The 6,929-nt window shown below is 35.4% G+C and overlaps 1 long non-coding RNA gene across 1 annotated transcript; it reads right to left on the reverse strand.

Moving 5' to 3' along the window:
- Positions 1-863: 863 nt before the first annotated feature.
- Positions 864-5,768, reverse strand: LOC147076662 (uncharacterized). The gene is made up of 2 exons (XR_015069855.1): positions 5,615-5,768; positions 864-1,655 (listed from the first exon to the last, which is right to left on the reverse strand). It is a non-coding gene; the product is annotated as an uncharacterized LOC147076662 (long non-coding RNA).
- Between the last annotated feature and the right edge of the window lie 1,161 nt (positions 5,769-6,929).

A 6,929-nucleotide genomic window follows, 5' to 3' on the forward strand; every position in this document is an offset into this window, starting at 1 on the left:
TAAATAACACAGTAATAAGCAGAGCAATGTTTTACTTCATTAAAACAAGTTATATATTTACTCATTTTAATTAGGATATAAAATTGATATAATTAGGCTTTTGGATAGAACAACATGTTTGCAACAATTACAATGATTAATATTATATATAATAATGTATTATATACTTACCTATATTTTGCTAGGTGCGATCCGACGAAGGCCATGTGATCCACCACCGAGTGGAGATTTGTATAAACAGATTGTTTGCAATAACCAATCGATGTTAGCCACTTGCTCGACCTATTAGGTCCATACTCTGACTCCAAACACAAAACATGTGTATTCGCAGAACCCAGCGTTCCCCACTCGAGTCGCTTGAATGGCTTTTCAGCAGAATGAGTCATTTCATGTATTTTTATAGTACTCTATTTGCATGAGTAATTGCTTTTTTCACACTTAAATGGTTTTTCACCAGAATAAGACATTTTGTGCAAATTCATATTATTAGACGTTATACATAAGAAATAACATTTATCACACTTCAATGGCTTTTCACCAGTATGAGTGAATTTGTGTGTTTTCATGTTACTAGAGTATATGCATGAAAAATTGCAATCACGACACTTGAGTGGCTTTTCGCCAGAATGTTTCATTTTGTGTATTTTCATGCTACTAGTCTGTATGCATGCGTAATTGCATTCACCACACTTCAATGGCTTTTCACCAGTATGAGTGAATTTGTGTGTTTTCATGTTACTAGAGGTTATGCATGAGGAAGCGCAATCACGACACTTGAGTGGCTTTTCGCCAGAATGAGTCATTATGTGTATTTTAATGTGACCAGAGGTTGTGCATGAGTAATTACATATATCACACTTAAATGGCTTTTCGCCAGAATGAGTCATTTTATGTATTTTCATGTTACTAGATCTTATGCATGAGTAATTGCAATTCTCACACTTGAGTAGCTTTTCAGCAGAATGAGACATATTGTGCGATTTCATGTTACCAGAGGTTGTGCATGAGTAATTACACATATCACACTTGAATGGTTTTTCACCAGAATGAGTCATTTTGTGTCTTTTCATGTTATTTGGTAGTATGCACGAGTAATTACAAATATCACACTTCACTGGTTTATTACCAGAATGAGTCATTCTGTGACTTTTCATTTTACTAGAATATTTGCAAGAGTAATTGCATGTCTCACACTTAAAAAATTTTTTAGCAGAATGAGTACTTTTTTGTGATTTTAGGTGACCAGAGCGTATGCAGGAGGAAATGACGTCATCACATTTAAACAGACTTGCAACGGAATTAGTCGTTTTCGCCATTGTGTTTTTATGAATTGCTTTGTGAAGCAACATTAGGTCGAACGATGCAAAAAAATCAAAACAGATATTGCACACAAAATTTTCTTTATAAAACTGCCTTTTTTCCAATTTTATAACAGTCACTAATAGTTCTGGGTTTCCCACATTCGATGGACATATATCAAGTTGAGCAGTGTGAACGTCAGCTACATCTGCAAAACTTTTAATATATTCCTCGAGTTCTTTTTAAATGACCGGTTCGTCTATCTGTAGGTCTGTGTAAGTACCTTGTACATCAGTCATCTCCTCTGACGATTTGACACTCGCAAAGTTAGCCGGGACGGTGCTTCCACCGCTAATCTAAAAAACATTTAAAAGTTTTTATTAGGAAATTATAAAATTTTGAAGTGAAAAATCATAAGTAAAAGAGCCTTCCAGAATCAGTGTATAGACCTACAAACATTTCTGAGAAATTGATGGGGGAGCCACTGTCGAAAACTACCCAATCAAGACTGGATAGAAGCTGACATTCGAATGACGTTTTCAAATATTCCATTTGGTAGTTCGTAGTTCCAGTTTTCACCGTTCTTTACATAAGTTTGTAGAACCGTACCCAGACACAACTAACCATAAATACAATTGGTACTGGTGTTATAAAAAGATTCAAAATCAATCCAGTGTTTGTAGTCATATACGTTAGGATAAACGAAAAAGCGCGGTTATATCTCGCAGTTCTCAGATCCAAATGAATACGACGAATATATTAAATATTCGCCAGAATCACCACCGCCTTGCGCTACAAAGAATATTCCAGGGTTTTACAACCCTGGCCGAATTTAAATTAGAAATACCTGATGCGGGTAGGCGAATTATCTTCACTGAGGCATTTTTATCTTTCGTTACAGATTTCTTTTGACTTCAAATATCAAATAGATTAGTTTGCGTGCCAAATTCGTTAAAGAAACCTCGCTATGCGGCGTATCCATAAAGGCATTTAGAAAAATAAACCTTAAATATAGGCAGGGGGATGATAATAACAGTAAGTTATGACCCAACCATAGACAGAGAAACTATGATAAGTAAAATAGTAAATGCTATTTTCCATCTTCAGGCACTATGCGCACTCCGCTGATGGTAAATGCATATTGACAAAACATTAATTATAAAATAAAATAACGTAAAAAAATAATATTAGGTAAAGGAGCGAGTACAAAAAATAATGTTGAAAATTTATAATGGTAAATAAAGTATATCAAGATCGTGTTTCCGATCCCCGACACCATATGTATTTACTTATTTACAGTAATTTACTATATGATAAATCAAGACAAATATAAGTAAGAATATAAGGTAAGAAAGGGACAAAATAATTATTCAAAACACACCTGCTGACTATTGAAGTTATAATGCAAGGTGAATTAAGACTATAGCATACGAGGAAGGGGATGAGATGAATGAACGATGTAGGTAACGTAAAAATACTTTCGCCGGAATTCTCAAGGGTCAACGAAGACTGTGGTCGTATATACCGGTGGTTGGGAAACCGCGGCCCGCGAGCCACATGCTCCTCTGCCACAGATGCTCTCTGCCATAATTGACATGGCTACAAAGAAGCAATGAAAATGGAAGAGGATAACCGTAAATGTAAAGTTGAATGGACCGAGACTTTCGCGTTTATTCAAAACTTAAATGGCTTACCGACCTGTATTGTTTCGGGAAACTTGGCGCATTCAAATTTAGAGATACTACTACTAAAAACGCGTCATTTAGCACTAAATATTCTGTCTACAATTCAAGGAAGAAAGCAGTAGAGGAGAACAGCCAAGAAAAATCAAGTTCTGTATTTATTTAGGTAGAGAATAAAATCTTTCAACAATGTTAATATTGCAAGTTTTGTGGTAAGTAAAAAGATTTCCAAGAGAGGAAATCAAGAGTAAATTGAGAAATCGATTTATTGATGTGAACCTGGAATCGTGCTTAAAATTAAATCAACAACATACGAACCTAACTTACCCAAACTTTACAAGGAGATGCAAGATATTATCTATGGATGCAATGCCATTATTCACATTGAGTTTGTCAGTCATTGTCATGATTCAATTTTATGGATACCTAACTTACAATTTAATTTTTATTAATAAAATAAGATCATTATTACGTATGATATTCAGTTTTATTCAGTGTACCTACCTATAATTTAATTAAGACTTAAAAGTTTAACTAAAGTTTATTTAGTATATAAACAGTGTACCTTCTTACCACCTACGTATATAATTTAAGTATAAGAAATTTGGCTGTCAAAAGAAATTTCAATCGTTGTAGTGTTGATATTTGGCTCTATTGACTAATGAGTTTGCCGACCACTGCTCTATACTGAAATCGAAGGCAGTGGTCATAATATCACGGATCTTTTAAACAAAAAAAGTATATCAGAGCTTATTACTTTATCGTTCATTAAAAATAATAGTTAAATGACAATACCCAGGGGCGCAGTGCGCATGCGCGGCACTTTTGCAATCATCCGCAGTGATCAAAAGTGGAACATGTTCAACTTCATTCGATTTCGATTCCGGATGATCACTTTCGATGATTCGAGGATGGCTGTGCGTTTACGCGGGTTACTACGGATGTTTCTTCCGCGATGATCGTCAACATAAAACCATGTAAACGGGGCTTAATCAAACAGCAGGAAAAGTGACAAATGAATACACGCATTGTCAATTATTGTGATCACTATGATGTAGAAAATTTTAAAATACCATTAAACTTTGTAGAGTTAGTGCATGCGCACAAAATGATGTTTACTACATTGTCTTTTAGAATGGTAGTCGACCAGTACAGTCCAATGACAGACAGCCACGAATAAGATGAGAAAAGATAAAATTTATAGCCTTTAGGGCTTGCGCAGACAAAGAGCGGTCAGGCGGTCTGCGTTCCACGTTCGGAGTTCGGCGTTCTTTGTACTGTATGGACTTCATACTGTATGGCAGTGGCGAAGGGTGGAGGTAGGCTGTTAAGATCCGCCATAAACAGTGCACATTAAACTTTTTCAGACACAGATATTTGTTTTCGTTGAAATAAGACTACAATTTACAGATAATGTTGGTTAGTTTTTAAAATTCAATTAAACCCTGAGAAACCAAGCCATAATAGATAATAGTCAAAAAATACATGTATATCTATAAAATATCTAAAATTATGCAATTAAATCATACATAACTTTGAATATTTTATAAATAGAATAATATTTTATATATATTATAGTTTGGTTTAGGCAGGGCTTAATGAATTTAAAAAAAATAACCAAGAATATGTGCAATATGTATTTTTAATCCAACAAAAACAAATAACTATGAATGAAAAAGTGTGCACAATTTTGTCGTATTGCCCAAATTAGACTAAAACTATTATGGTTTCGTTTAGGCAGGGTTTAGTTGATTTTTAAAAACTAACTAACACCATCTGTAAATTGTAGTCTTAGTTCAATAAAAACAAATATATATGACTAAAAAAGTTTAGTGTGCACTATTTATAGCGAATCTTAACAGCCTACCTCCACCCTTCGCCACTGCTGTATGGGTACACAGCCGGCGGTCAGACCGCGCCGGTCAATTGGAACGCTAGCGGTCTAGAGTTCTATTCCCGGAATTACAAAGAACGCCGTACCTCCCGTCCAGTCCCGTCATAGGAATTTGAGCAGTCAAACAACATAGAGCGAAACCACACGGGGGAGTGAGTACGCAACAGCGGTGCTTTCTCACTTCCACTCGCAGTCGGAATATAGCGGTCTCGCATTATGCAGCGGCTGTGTCACTACAACGTTTGTATACAAATGGAACGCTTATTGTTGACCGCCACCTGTCTGCTGTCCCTGAACGCTAACGGTCAACGGTCGGTTGAACGCAGAACTCCGACCGCTCTCTGTCTGCGCAAGCCCTTATTTTATTCTAATATCTAGTATATAGTGACATGGCTTCTGCACGTGAACATTAGGTATACATGCACATTTGTATCAGAAGCAATCATTATTCCGTGTTGTAGTTGCTAGAAATCAAGCGAAAGCCATTGAACCTATTTCGGCGTTTGAAAGCTTGAATGATATGACTATTAATAATTAGTCGAAAGATAGGTGAAACATTAAATATCTTACAAAAAGGCTTTGCAAGCAAGCGCGACCGATAATAGTGCCCCCATATTGAAGCTATTGTCCCACTAAAACACTTGGCGTCTGTATATTAATGACTACAAATATGGCTCGACGAGATGAATTCTTATTAATTTGTCATTTTGTCAAAATAACTTTGATTTTAAAAACTAACCTCAAAAGTACGACCGTCATCTTCGGCGTCCTCTTGCTTTATCGCTTGCGTGTCGGCGTCCTGACAGTTTGAATGGATTATTGACGCATCAGACAACTGCTCATTTTCTGCACCAGATTCAAATTCATCTGGTTCTAGTTTTACGTCCATTTTTGTTTAATATTTGTTAATGCATTGATTAAAATTATACAATAGCTGCGACGTGCTCATGGCGTTGTTTTACCATAGACAAAAATAAATGCCGTTGCTATTGCCCATAGACGAATATCTTTGTATTCCCATTATACTTGTACAAGATACAAGAAAATACCATGACCCAAAAGAGATATCTCTTTGCTTGAGCCCAATATTCGTGACTGTTTCGTTCAAATGCAAATTCCAGGATATTAATTAAAAGATTTGGGATGCAATAAAAACGATCTTATTTATTAACGCATTAGGTAGGTAGGTACTAATAATAATTGTCAGCAAGAAGGTTTTGCGAAATCACGTCATCTCTAGGGGGAGGTTAGGTTCTGGACATAGATTGAGACTTTGAAGTCACCTTTGGTTCAAGACTTAATGACATTCATACAAAATGGAAAAACTTACTATATAGAAAGCCACTTTCCTCATATCAGCAAATATAAACTTTAATGCATATTATTTTGTTACTGACGTACATATTGAAAATAAAGATATCCCAATAATTAACTACCTACCTACACAGTTGAGAATCGTATCTTACAGCAATGCCTAGCAAGTAACACCTATCTTTTTTATTTGTGTTCATTCATCGCAGGTTAGTTTTATGACAAAAATATGAAAACGTTATGGACGAGTGTTGTCGACGTAAATAGAGAAATACTTGCAAGATTAGACATTTTGAAAAACTGGTAGGTAGGTAACAAATTAATAAATTGTTACATCTATGTATCCATCGTTAGTAATATTTTGACAAATAGTACGTAAAAATAGGTGACTTCATCATCAACAACGTAAAATTAATACCTTCCTACCTACCTAAAAAAAGTGAACCGGAAGACAATGAATAATTAATTCATCCTTGAAAACTCCCGAACGAACTTAATTTGAATCGATTTGCCATAACACGCACTTATAGTCGAGGCGAAGTTTCTGATCGAAAATTTGAGGTGAGGTTTATACTTAGGTAGGTACAATTTTCAAGGAAGCCTTACAAGGTGAATCGGTGGGTATTATGGTTAATGGCAAACATATTAACAATATACGATATGCCGATGATACTGTGCTGATTGCTGATAGCCTAAAAAGTTTACATCAACTGGTAGAAAAGGTTAATGAGCTCAGTAATTCT

This window comes from Rhyacophila brunnea, unplaced genomic scaffold, assembly GCF_057557595.1.
Source record: "Rhyacophila brunnea isolate RB1 unplaced genomic scaffold, BYU_Rbru_1.0 scaffold_13, whole genome shotgun sequence".
Taxonomy (NCBI): Eukaryota; Metazoa; Arthropoda; class Insecta; order Trichoptera; family Rhyacophilidae; genus Rhyacophila; species Rhyacophila brunnea.